Source organism: Mus pahari, chromosome 15, assembly GCF_900095145.1.
Source record: "Mus pahari chromosome 15, PAHARI_EIJ_v1.1, whole genome shotgun sequence".
Classification (NCBI taxonomy): Eukaryota; Metazoa; Chordata; class Mammalia; order Rodentia; family Muridae; genus Mus; species Mus pahari.
Window position 1 is genome coordinate 33,773,239 of NC_034604.1, and position 13,784 is coordinate 33,787,022.

At 46.7% G+C, this 13,784-nt stretch overlaps 1 pseudogene; it reads right to left on the minus strand.

Moving 5' to 3' along the window:
- Positions 1–463: 463 nt before the first annotated feature.
- Positions 464–878, minus strand: LOC110333426 (annotated as a pseudogene).
- Between the last annotated feature and the right edge of the window lie 12,906 nt (positions 879–13,784).

Consider the following 13,784-nt stretch of genomic DNA (forward strand, 5'->3'; position numbering starts at 1 on the left):
TGCGCCACCACTGCCCGGCTTCTATGGACTTCTCTTCTTCCTGAGTTTTCTTGCTTCTTCCCTGATATCCTTCCTAGGCACAGTGGCTGAGCAAAGAGGGTCGTGCGCCTGGACTCCAGTTTGTTCCTATGAGCTAGGTAAACTAGGCAAGGATGTTGGCGCTTGTTGTCTGTGTTCTAAGCTTGGGCTCTGTGACAAGAGAACATAGGCCAGGTGTCAACTGCAGAGGTTTCAGTTCCCACAGCTGGGGGCTAAGATAACCAAGGTTGTGATGCCAACGTGGTTAGGGTTTGGTCCGGATCCTCTTCCCTGCTAGCAGACAGCAGCTACCTTCTCATGGTACCTTCATAATGCAGGGATAAGCAGTCAGGAGTAGAGTGAAGAGGGAACGAGGAAATGCCTTCTATCATTTATTTATTTTTATTTTTTTAAAAAAATTTTAATGATGAAAACAAGAATATACCTAAAAGTGAGGCTTCTGGAAAAACTATTTGATCTTCCCTGTCTTGTTTCCATCCTCAGACTTGATCTTGGCCTCCTGCCTGGCCTTGCTTTTCAAAGTTGGACCTCTGATCACATCCTTGTTAACAACAGAGTTGTCCAAGGGGATATCAACAGAGTCCCTTATGCGCATGAGGTGGTTGTAGTTATAAACTTTCATAAACGACTTGATCTCAGATTGCTTGGTGATTTTCTTCTTGCCCACGGCAGCTGTCGCTTTATAGGGATAGCGGTCAATTCTAGCCACCAGGATATGGCTACATGTAAGGGTTGTCTGAGGTGCCATCATCAATGTTCTTCATGATGACAGCTTTACGTCTGGAGTAGCATCCAACCAGGACCAGCACCACTTTCCTTGGTTTTATAAGCTTGCCCATTTGGATTGCAATCAGCTGGCAGCCAGCAGAAAGGAAAGAAGTGCACTTTTGTTAAACCTTCTAGTATTTAAAAAATTATGTAGTTCTTTTCATTATTTTTAATTATGTGTAGGTATGTGTGTGTGTGTGTGTGTGTGTGTGTGTGTGTGTGTGTGTGTGTCTGCATGTAGGTAGGTGTATACATGTGAGCACAGATGCCCATGGAGCCAGAAGTATCAGATCCCCAGGAGCTAGAGTTAGAGGCAGTTGTGAGCTGCCTGACATACATTATGTGGACGACATTCTGATTCTCTGGAAGAGCAAGTGCTCTAAACTGCAGAGCCACCTCACCAGCCACATAGTCCTCTTCTTAAAGGGGGAAGTTTGAAGGGACACCATTTATTCCCTAGCCTTGCCCACAGCCTTACCTTGGGGCCGCCACATGTAGATCTGAACTTCTCTGGTGTCCTGAGTTCGGGGTTCTGCCCTAGTGAGCCCTTTCTAGGATGTTTGTTTGACACATGCATTTCTCACGGTGGAATGACTTGCCTGGACGGAGGGAAGCTGAGGGCCTCTCAATGGCCTCCATCCCTTGCATTCCATTTGAATTAGTGGAAATTTCAACCACCACATTGTGAATGGTTCCAGATGTGAGGCCTGGAGAGTAAGATAGCTGGAAAGCCAACTTAACATTAAAAGCTACGCTAAGCTTGGGGTGGGGGCCAGTTACCGGCACCTAAGGATCTAGGCTGGGGAGAGAACCATGACGGGATGCCTGAAGCCTGATAAAACGGGGAGCTTGACACATGTCGGCATGAAACAAGTGGCCTGCCAAAGCCAATTAAGGAACCTCATCCCTCGGCTCAGATCTCGGTTGGCTTGAAAGGCGCAGGACAAAGACTGAAGGGAACAGAGTCCATGCAGACTTACAAGGAAGAGACAGCTGTACATTGGGGGATTTGAAGGCTTCAGAGGAGCAACTGGGAAAGGCCCACATGGCGATTCTGTGGTGGGGACCGTGAGTCTCCCGGGATGCTCCCAGACGCGTTTCAGATGCCAGATGAAAGCGCATGAAACAGGGCTTTAGGGTAGATGGTGCAGATGACGTTTGTGGAGGCAATATTGGCGGAAATGAGCTCCCAGCTTGATGTGGCAGGAATGCTTATAAGAAAGCTAGACATGAAGACAGTGTACATTATCCTGAAATGGAGTGCTGGCTGTGTATGGATAACCGTGTGGCAGAGGGCCCACTGGGCTGAGCCTGCAGAAGGCAGAGGGTTGGTTGAGGGGACAAGAGGCTAGGGTGGTGAGCTGACCATCCACTCTCCTGGTGGGTTGACTCAGGTCATCTGTGAGTGTGCACGTAGGGACAGTTAACTTTTGTGGTACCAGATAGCCACCGTAGGGAAAAATCACCATCGGCAGTAGAGAAGGGGCAGTAAGTAGTATTCGAGGTTTGATTCTAGACTTTGTGATTAGGCAGCACTTCTGTAGGTGATAAAAATAGTTTAGTCTGTCCTCTGTATCCATGGCTCCCATAATCACAGATTCAGCCAACTGTGGATGGAAAATATTCAGAAAAAAAAATAATGAAATCTAAACTGAAAATACACCAGCATTTTGCTTGCCATTCCTTAAACAAGGCAGAATAGTAATTTAATAGTGTTTATCTCATATTGGATATTGTGAGAAATGTAGGGCACAAGAGGATGCAGGTTACATGCAAATACCACATCATTTTATATCAGGAACCTGGTCACCCGAGAGCTGGGCTATCCTTTGAGGTTCCTGGGGCCAATCCCCTTCAAGGGTACTGAATGGGGGGCAGGAGAGATGGCTCAGTGGTTAAGAGTACTGGCTCCTCTTTCAGAGGACTCACATTCAATTCCCAGCATGCATATGTAGCTCATAGCTTTCTGTAATTTCAGTCTCTGACTCTTTTTTCTGAACTCCACAGATACTGGCATGATCATGAAGCACAGACATACATGCAGACTAAATACTCACATGCATAAAAATAAATAAAATGAACCACTGCCACTACCACAGCAAAGGGGACTGAATGGGGGAAATATCAGGAAAGAGATAAATTGTTCACATCAAGTGCTTATAAGTTCAGTTCTGACTACCATGTCTCAGCAAAACAAACTGTATTCTTATGATCAGGGAGAACATTTTCTGCTTCTTTAGTCAGGGAGAATAAAGACACAAAAGAGAAACTAACTCAAGTGTAATCAAATGGATATTGGCTAAAGTCACACAGAAGAGAGAATAGAAAGTTCTCGAATAGTAATAGGAGTGTTTATCAAGTCAGGGGCTTAAGCTTTGAGCAGCTCAGGAGTGGGGTGGCCGAAAGGGAGAAAATGAATGGGAGTGAATTGCACATGCCTGTATGTACCCTGTGTCTTGGTACGCACGGGTTCACACGGAGGTAGGACATTCAGCTCTGCTCTTTTGGAACTTACTGGGTGTGTTGTTTTGATGTGGCTGTAGCCTTAGTATAAGAATTAAGTGAAACAACCTTGAGAGGGCTCAGAGTCCAGGCACAGGCTGGTTCTGTGCCCTCGACGAAGTCTCACTGGGTCTGCTCTCTGGTAGAATTTGAATGTGCGCTTTGTGTATTGTATTGCACCACCTCTGACCATACAGCTGGGTTCCTAGTCTTATTTCAGGAAAAAAAGCAAAAGTGTGTGTGTGTGTGGGGGGGCTATTTGGGGAACTCAGAAGTAAAAGAAAAACAGCCTCATGGGGGCACTGGGAATGTCACATCATAGATGAGGCATAAAGAGGAAGACATTCCCCCCCCCATCACCCTTTCTTTGGGGCACACAGACAAAATTTGGATCAATGTCCCTTATGTTTTGTGTCTTTAACAGCCCCTGAGATGACACTACAGACTCTAGTCTTACTGCCTCTGTTTCTCCGAGGCCGGTCCAGGATCTTTCCTTTCTAATAGTCACCCCAGAAGGTCTGCTGCAGGTCACCCACACATGACAGATTGAAATTTTCTGTGCTAGGGAAAACCTACTTCTTAGTTTGGGGCATTCAGAAAGCAGGGCCAGAGGTCAAAGCTATGACAACAGTTACTGTTTAAAAGATGGCAATTACAAGATGGCCTGAGTGGCAGAACCGTACAGTGGAACACACGGGCCTGACAGGTTGCTACCATTTCTGAATGAGCCGCGAGGGTCACACAGTCTTCTGATATTCTACTCCAGGCATGCTCAGGGAGCGAACATCTCAGCTTAGTCAGATCGAGAAGACAGTGAGAATCTGGGCTTCCTTCTGCTTTTTCCTTACCCCTGTTTCACAGCAAGTAACCCTGCAAGCGAACAGCCACACTTTCCAGGTTGGTCAGGGATCCTCTCCGGATGGCAGACCTCAGACCCTGGGCAGGAAAGGGTCCTCAGGGCAGGTGCAATGCTGGCCAGAGAGACAAAGAAGGAAGCAGTGGAGGAGTGTGAAAGGGTCTACAAGTTGGTCCCCAGTACAGGAGGGAAGCCAGGCTGGGAAAGGAACATGGCTTGGCCCATAGTAAATTGTTCTGAATACGCAGAGGAAAAGACTTACTGACAAAATAGCCTAATTAGTTTTGTTAATCATGATGCTAAGAGAAGAGGTCCAGAATTTGTACCTATCATAAACACCTATTAGCTTTTTTAAAATTCCTATTTCTTAGCCCAGAAAAATTTTCTGATAATAGAAGACACTGCAAATCAGATGACATCCATAAGAAGCCGCAAATTTCTGCAAAAGTGAGGCTTCAGGTGATGAAGGTATCACGGGTCTGTATCTGAATTCTCTCTCCACCCCCCACTCCCCAGCCCTACATTCTCCTACACTCTCACCTGGACCAGAAAACAAGTGAGCTTGTGACTCTCATCCAGACTCTCACGGCTCTTTCTCTCTGACAGCTGTAAATTCACAGGACACTCTGACAGACATATAGAAATAATAATAATTGCCCTTCTTGAGGGCTTCCAACTGCGTGCTGGGTTCCAGAGAGTAGTGCCCTTATTTCATGTTTGCATGAAGGTTTCCATCTGTGCATTGCCAGATCTTGGCTAACCCTAAATGCTGGCAAATGGCATGAATCTGTCATAGAAATAGGGGAATTTAGTCACAGGGACCAAAAATAACTGATCGTGTCATTTAAGGAGTCTGCAGGAAATAGGCAATTAGACGTACTTTGTACGACCACCCCGAGCCTTTTGAAAAAGTGTCAGGCACCTTAGGTTTGGTGGTGGGTTCCAGCCATTTGGGAGGCCAAAACAAGATTGCTTGTACCTCGGAGCTGGAAGCCAGCCCAAGATCCCGTCTCTGAAAAGTACGTAAAGATATTTCAGGCAACTGAGATCTAATCATAGGAAGAAATACATGTTTTACCAGAGAAAGATTAGTAAGTTATGAAAAATTGATTTCAGAGGGCTATGTGTGTGTATGTGTGTGTGTGTGTACTTGTGAGCACAGTGTAGAAACACCGTAGCTGTCTTTAATGCACTTTAACTCCTTGTGAGGATAGAGGAAGGCTGGAGAAGGCTGGGCAGGTAATTGATGGCATGATGTTAAAGGATGCAGAGGTGAGTGGTGTAGGGTACTGCAGTGTCTGTAGGCGGCTTAGACTCAAGAAGAAAGGGCTTTGAACAACTGAAAGGGCAGATTTGTGAGCGGGATGAACCAGGATGCAGCTAGTATCAAAGACCACAGAGGAGTGATGTAGGATGTGGAGGTGGTCCATGCAGGAAGGCATTGGAAGATGCTGGAAGACGCCTCTGCTGTATAAAAGGAAAAGGGGAAGATGTCTTTGTTAGCTGAGAGGGAGCTCTGCAGCGTTCAGTTCAGGCTTTAGGGAACCCCAGCTGCACATGAGACTCGGAGATAGCAAAGGGAAGAATTTGTCACTTGACTGTTGGGGGACCTCTTCCCTTCACTGGCCTTCATGTGCACACCTGTGAAGAAACAATTGGCAGAGTCAGCTGACCTGGGTCTTTGCCGCCAACAGTTCTCCCGGCTCTGGAATCTTTGGCTATGGCCAAGATCTCTAGGGCCCTTCCGAGGTTGTCTCAGTGTGTTCCTTGTAGGGTTGCATGTTTTAGCTTCTTGCCTCCAGTCTTATTCTTGCCAGACAGGATGATTTTATTTGTACATAGAAAGCCTACTGGAGCCAGTGCAAATACAAAAGCAAGTTATTAATGTACAGTTATTTAAAAAGTTCTGAGTGAATTCCTTCAGAAGTGGCTTGATCCATCATGGTAGCTATCCAGTTGTAGCTTTCTTCTTCTTCTTCTTCTTCTTCTTCTTCTTCTTCTTCTTCTTCTTCTTCTTCTTTTTCTTTTTTTTCTCAGTTCTGTCTTTCCCGGGGAGGCCTCTTTCTTTCAGATCTACTCTTCCTTAGGACAACTGTGTACAGAACTTCTAACCCCGACTTGAATAGATAACATGTCTCCTCCTCAAGTGTGCAGTGGATAGTGCCTTGGGTTAAGTACCCTTCCTGGATACAATTGGTAGGGCAAGAAGGGGCTGAGTGTGCACATCGACTGTGCCCAGGCCATGTGCTCCTGCTTTGGAGTCCGGCCTCAGCTTTGCACACTGGCTTAACTAGGAAAGACAGAGGAATGGGTTCTGGGTAGCCAAAAACTAATTCTGGGACCCCCACCCTCACCCCAGGCTCCATGAGACCTATAGATAGGTAAGGGAGGAACAAAGATTTTGGGCCCAAATCAAAAGAAGGCCATGGGACTGGAAAAAAAAAAAGGTCAATCCAGAGAAGGCCCAGGGATATGTGGACTCCAGGAGAGCTGTGCCAAGTCTCCCGAGAGTGAGAGTGCCCTTTGTGCCAGAGACAGTGAATGTAGGACTTAGGATAAGGCCTATCCACAGGCCTTGCAGGAGCTCTCAGGGGTGGGGAGCTGGGGGCTGGAGGAGGATGTCTGCTGGGCTTCCTGCTCTGGATGATACCGCTCTTCCCCTCCCGTGCAAGCCATGTCCCCTTGACACCTCAGCACCCAGCCAGAAAAACGCCCTTTGTGTTTTCTTGGCAAAACTAGGACCCAGTAATTAAAGTCCATATGCAAAGCTGCTACCTCCAGTGCACCGTGGTCTTTTAATTAGTATGTAATTGGTCAGAGAGGTACCATCAAACAGTTCCCAGCTTGGCCTACTGCAAGCAGAGTACTTGAAAAGTCCCAGACCGGAGAAGGATAATAAATGCCTTAAGTTCCATCTGCTGGAAAGATTTGTTCAAGGTATACATTTCTGTTTGGTTACTTTTTTTTTTTTTTTTTTGTAATTGAATGAAGCATTTCTTCAAATGCCGTAGCAACTAGCATAGCATTCTTTGGAGGTAGGAACGTGAAGAAGTGAAGTAGAAGGTAGCTTAGGGGATGCATGTATCCCTGAGGGAAAGAGCATAGAGTGTAGTGGGCTGGGCAGGGAAGGAGGGAGGTGACATGGAGCTTGGGTTTGAGTGACACTTCGGGGACTCTGCGGTCATGTCCTTCCATGAAAACAGCCCCTGGTTACCTCAGTAGTCTGTTGCCTTTGAGGTGGCCGTGCCCTTGCTGTCTATCCTTCAGCCTCAACCAGCATGTGCTGCTGTTCTGGGAGACTGTCTCGATGTGACAGAGAATTTGGAATTTATTTTGATAGACAAGGACTAGCAGCTGTGGGGGAAGCAGGGAGGGGGGGGGACTCACGGTAGCTCTCAGGATCTAAGGCAGATTGTAGCACTAAGCCACCTGGTTTTATTTGACTGAAATATCCTGGAAGGGGAAAGACAGAAGAAGGCTTAGTCTCTTCAGGTTCACTTTGTCCCATCAGTCCTTTGGGTAAAGCTGGACTCAAAACTTAGGGGGAAAAAAGGCTTAGGAAAACTTCTAAGGGCTATGGATGTCGCTCAGTTCCATTCCCAGCACTTAAACTAGGTGTGGTGGCCTAAGCTTGCAGTCTGGGCCATAGGGAGGTAGAGACAGGGGGATCAGGAGTTCAAGATAATCCTTGGATGTATATCAAGTTTGAGGCCAGCCTGGGCTACATAAGACCTTACCAAAGGAGAAAAAAGAAAATGAACCTGGAAACAGTGGCATGTGCTTGTTGGGGGGGTCACAGAGTTGGGGTGAGATATGGGGAGATGTTGGCCAGAGAGAGTGTACTGAGCTCTGGGTGAGTAAGTTTGCACGTGTAGTGCAGTGTGATGTGAGTGAGTGCAGTTAACGGTATCCGGTATGATGAGGTTGGCTGACTGAATGGACCATAGGCACTCTTACTGCAAGAGAAGAGCCTTCGTGGTGATGGGTGGCTTTGTTACGTCCATCATGGTTCTCATTCCCCAGTGCGTACGTGCATCAAATCCTCACTTTGGTCTCTTTAAATATACACATTTTTTTTTTTTCCAATAAACTCCCAGCAAAGCTGTAAAAGAGCAAGCAGAACAGAACAGTGTAAGGTTTAGAGGCACGGGGGCGGGGGTGGGGGCGGGGGCGGGGGCGGGGGTGGGGGGTGGGGATGTGCTGGCGCTGGCTGAGGGACTGAGTTGGGAAGGCTCAGCTCCTTTGCCTCCCCCTTGGGCCCTTCTAGGTATGGAAGTAAGGAGTGTGGCTTCCCTGTCACCCTGTCAGCCTGACACTCCTAGGCTATCACCCCGAGGAGGTGTCAGGATGTGCTGTGTGCAGAATGATGAGGGGAGACAGGTACAGATTTCAAACCACTGTGAGTAAGGTTCTCACAGCTTTGCATGGGCCTCTCTCAGTCTCCTATTATGGGGCAGGGACCAGGATCCCTGTTGCCTCAGGGGAACCTTGTCTCCTGTTCTCCTCAAACTCTTTGCTCTGAGAGTTAAGTGAAGAAGTCATCCTTGCTGTGTCAGAGCAAGAGGTGACCTCATTTGAGCTTAGACCTGGGTGTATACTAAGTGAATGCCTGACTGATTGCATTTATTTGAGAGTCATTCATTCATTCATTCATTCATTCGGCCCTCTTCCGGTCCTTGATTGGAAGTGGTCTGAGAGAGGTACCCTGGGTTCTTGTCTTTTCATTTTCTCTTGCTTTCTCTCTTCTGATGTTTTGTTAGGGTGGCTGGCCTTTGCAGGAGGCTCCAATTGGACCAGGGAGTGGACCTTCAGGAACCCTTGGGGTACAGTAGTTCACTGACCCCCATGGGGAAGTCCCAGCCCAACATGAGTTCTGCTCAAAGTTGAACATTTGCATCATTGTGCTTTCTGTATCTGCCTTTTAGGGATCTCCTGGAGAGAGGTAGCTGAAGTACTGCTTGAGTTTTTTCTAATTCCCACCAGTCCCTGGTCAGTGCTGGACAACTGTTCTCTGGACCGCTGCCTTATGGGAGATGGGCAGACTATGTTCAGGGAGCAGGCCTAGAGTTTGCATTGGAGGAGATAGGAAAATCTCACTCTCCTCTTCTGTTTTATGGAGCATGAAGGCAAAAACATGCATAGAAATTACCCAGGAAACCAGGAATGGGAGGAGGAGAGAGCTGTAGGAATTGACAAGAAAGGGAGGCCAGAGAATCTGGCTTCTAGTGGAAGATAAAAGTAGCGACGGCTTTAAAATACCATGTTTAACATAAATTAAAGGGGATGGAGGCTGGAAACTGGAGTGTTATTTGTCTGACACGTAATTCCTTGTTTCTAGAATGCTCTCCTTGCAAAATAACAGTATTTTAGGCGTTGGTCAAAATGCCATATGAACAAATCTAGGTTAGAAAAAAAAAAAAAAAAACAACAAAACAAGTGAGTAACTGCTACGGTTATTTATAGAATCTTCCAGGCTGTAGCGTCTGAAGCAAAGATTGGTCTTAAGGAGCCTCTGGGGTATTCTACGTGTAGTTCAGTATATGATCGAGGGATGGGCCATTCCAGAAGACTATTATGCAGAATGCGTTTCTTTGTGGCTCATCTACACCTGCTAGAGGTATGGTTCATCTGTTAGGATTACACGGCAGCTATTAGCCACCAATGGACACCGAGATTGCAGGTTAAACCCTGAATTGGTTTAAACCGTAGCATATATCCACCAGACAGAGAGCAGAGTTAGGGCTGGGGTTGGTGGTTGGAGATGCGTTTGGAAAGCGGTGGAAAGTTGCCCAGTCTTGGAGGGAAGTTTGTGCATTAGCAGTGATTTCCCAGTGAGAAGCCAGAGCAAATGGCCTTGAATCCGGAGTTCAGACTGTGCAGTTCTGGTAAGCCTCAGTTTGCCCCCTTGGAAATGGGAATGCACATACCCGATTTATAAAACGGCATGGAGGTGAATTGGAATTCCTGTACTACTGGCAAGGACATTGCTGGGCTCTGTGAGGAAAGAAAAAGCCAGCAGCAGAGGCGGCATCGAGAGGGGCAGATGTGCAGTTACTTTTGTACCATTGTAAAGTTGAAAACAATTGTTAACATGTATTTTAGTCAGTGTTCTGTTGCTGTGACGAGACACCACGGCCATGGCAACTCTTACAAGGGACAGCATTTAGTTGGGATTAGCTTACAGGTTCAGAGGTTTCGTCCATTTTCATTGTGTCAGGGAACATGGCATGCAGGCAGACATGGTGCTGGAGAGGTAGCTAAGAGTTCTATGCCTGGATCAGCAAGAAGAGGAGAGGCACTGGGCCTGTCTTGGGTCCTTCAAAGCTCATGCCCAGTGACACTCTTCTTCCAGTAAGGCCATACCCCACATCTCTGTCAAGTAATGCCACTCCCTATTGACCAAGCATTCAAATATTTGAGCCAATGGGGTCATTCTCTTTCAAACCACCACATATGTCATTAAGTCAGCCAATCTGTAGACTTGCCTGCCCCTCCCCTTTCAACCCCAGGGCAGCATCTAGACCCTAGACTGGGGTCAAAACATCTAGTGCAGTATATTGAGTCCCCAGAGGGTGTTTGCCAGACGGTATCTGCTAGAGTGGGAACCACCCAGTCCAGTCTCTTGTCTACAGGACCTGTAGGCAGCAGATGCCTTAGCGAGCATTTTCCTATAGCTCTGTTTCTCTCTTAGATTCCTGGGTTTCCTCCTCCTCCTCCTCCTCCTCCTCCTCCTCCTCCTCCTTATCTGGAATTCATCCTGTCCAAAACCTCCGGGTATAGGGCATGTAGAGGGGTGGCAGGGTGTGCAGTGGGGGTGTGTGGTAGGGGTAACTTTGATCTCACGTGGTGTCGGGGAGCTGTGCTTCCCTTGGTGTATTTACCCAGATGTTAATTACCAGAGTCCATTTCATTCCCAACAGGGTGTAAACTTTGAAGCTCTAAGGAAAAATTTCTCCCTGTTTTTTTCATCCCTTCCCCGAAACAAGAAGTACAGACAGGTCAAAGGTCATTCCTACAAGGAAACCCAGAGATGGCATCTCCCTGTATATGATTTGTGAATTGCTTGAAGACAGGGGCCCCTATATACTTTACCCTAGAGTCTCCCCAGGTCACTGAAATAATACATTATACAGAAAAGGCCCTGGATGCCTGTCTATTAATTATGTGGATTCTTAACCTCTTATCCAGTTTTACATCTCACCAGTATTAAGAGACATCGAACTGTTTATATGGGATAGTATACTCTAAATAGAAGGGCTGGAGAAATGGCTCAGTGCATTGGTTGTGCAAGCTCGGGGACCTGAATTCAGATCTCTTAGAAAAATGTCTGGTGCTGGTGTGTGCACCTGCAACTTCAGTGCTCAGGGAAGCTTGGAGCCCTCCTGGGGATTGCTGCTGGCCACCTAGCCCCAAATCCACAGGCTCCAGCTTCAGGTGGGAGAACATGTCAGAAGGAAATAAGGCAGCGTGATGGAAGAGGACACCTGCTACCCTCTCCCATGTCTATGTGTACATACCTGTACACACATGTACACACATGTGGATACCACACATGCACAATATGAGAAAGTCAATGCCATGGTTGGTCTTGCTGGATAAACAGGTAAATAAATGAGAGTAGCGAAGCCTGACATACTTGGTTCATTCGGCCAATAGTTGAGAATAGTGGGTCATGCACTGTTACAGGAGACCATGACTAAGGAGGGCTTTAGCATTTCACCAAAGGAGCTAGTGTGTGCAAAGGCCCTGTGCCTGAAAGAAACATGTCCCTCTTCTCGTGAAGCTATTTTGTCAGGCTATCTGATTATTTAATTTGGGACTGATTTCCTTCGGTGCTTTTGTCTTGGAAGATAAAACCTGCCCTTTTCAGAAGGTGCCAGCATATTCTTTGTATAGTCTGCTTCATGCAGTAATGTACTTCTACCAAGAGTGATAGTTTTTAGTTATGTCAGTCATGAGGTGATACTTGGAGGACTAACCTGGGTATAATCTGTTGATTGTGATTGCTCTGATCACTGACTTACAGCCTTTTACTTGGACTTGTGAAAACTTAGTGTTTGCAGATGTCAAAGTGAGGCTGCATGGGAAAGATGAGGTAAGATTTGAGCTGTGCTGTCTACAGCAAACACTAACGTCCCCATGGCTTAGTCTACACTGGCTTTCGATGATTGTTCCTTCTGAGCACACACTTCTCTCCTGAGCAGTGATTCCCATGCCTAGGTTCCTATCCCACTGTGGTCCTGCCACTGTCAACTCCAAGGCCAGGTACATAGAAGAGCCTGGTGCCCATTGCTTGAGGAGTTGCATGGCCCAGGCCTTGCAGTGATAGCCATACCTCAGCCTATTTTCCTCTGGCTGGACCAGTCTCTGACCATAGATGCTTCTAGGAAGCATGGGAAATGAGCCCAGGACGAAGTGGACAGAGTTCCAATGAGTGTCCACAAGTCTCCACCAACCTCTGAATGCAGGTGTGTCCAACCCTTTGACATTATAACACAATAGCATTGCCGCCTACAGGCTTCATAACTTGAGAAATGTGCACTCAGGTTAAAAAAAAAAGGTTTTATAGGAGTATGGGATTTTGATTTGGGCTTCTCAGCTGCACATAGCTTCATAAAGCTATAGTTTAATTAGCCCTGGCACCTTTTTGCTCCCTTTTAATTAATTTTGAAAGCTTACTAGGTAACGGGTTTCATTATGGCATTTTCATACATATATACCATTACATTTTAATTGTATTCTTTGCACACATGCTCACACACACCTGGTACTGCCCTTCCCCTCTCCCCTGCCCCTTCCTGCTCATTCCCTGCCCCTCTCCCACCATAGTCCCCCTGTCTGCTTTCAAGTCACATCTGTCCATCCCTCTTGCTTTTCCCCTTTCTTTTCCTTAAGTTCTCCCTTTTTCCTGGTCCTTTTTCTCCTCTCAACACACACAAAAGTGCATATGTACGTGTCTGTGTACTGAATTTTCTCTATCCATTCATCCACTGACGAATGTCTGGGCTGGTTCCATATCTTAGCTATTGTGAATCAAGGTGCACAGCAGTACACACGGATATGCGAGTGATGCGCTGGCTAAGGTTCTTTTGAGGATTGCTGTAGGTCAGATAATGTTGAGATTTGTTCAGTTGGTTCTGTGGTGCGCATGTGTGTGGCTGTGTGTGGGTGTGGCACCTCCATACTGACTTCTGTCATGGCTGGACTAGTTCACATCCTGACTAGTCCTGCCTGCCCATTCATGTGTAAGAGCTCCTCATTCCTCAGCGAAACTTGTTCTGATGCCGTGGTTTTTTTGTGACAGGGTGTCTCTATGCAGTCCTGATTGACCTGAAAATCTCTGCATAGCTCAGGCTGGCTCTTCTGTGATCCTTCTGCCTCTGCCTCCAGAAATTAGGGGCCTGACTGATTGCATCCGCAGCTGTCCTTTTGTGTTCCTGATAATAGCCACTATGGCAAGGGTAAGAGGGAGTCTCAGAGTAGTTTCAGTTGGCATGACCCTGGTGGCTGAAGTTGGTGAAAACACTTTTCTTTTCTTTTCTTTTCTTTTCTTTTCTTTTCTTTTCTTTTCTTTTCTTTTCTTTTCTTTTCCTTTCCTTTCCTTTCCTTTCCTTTCCTT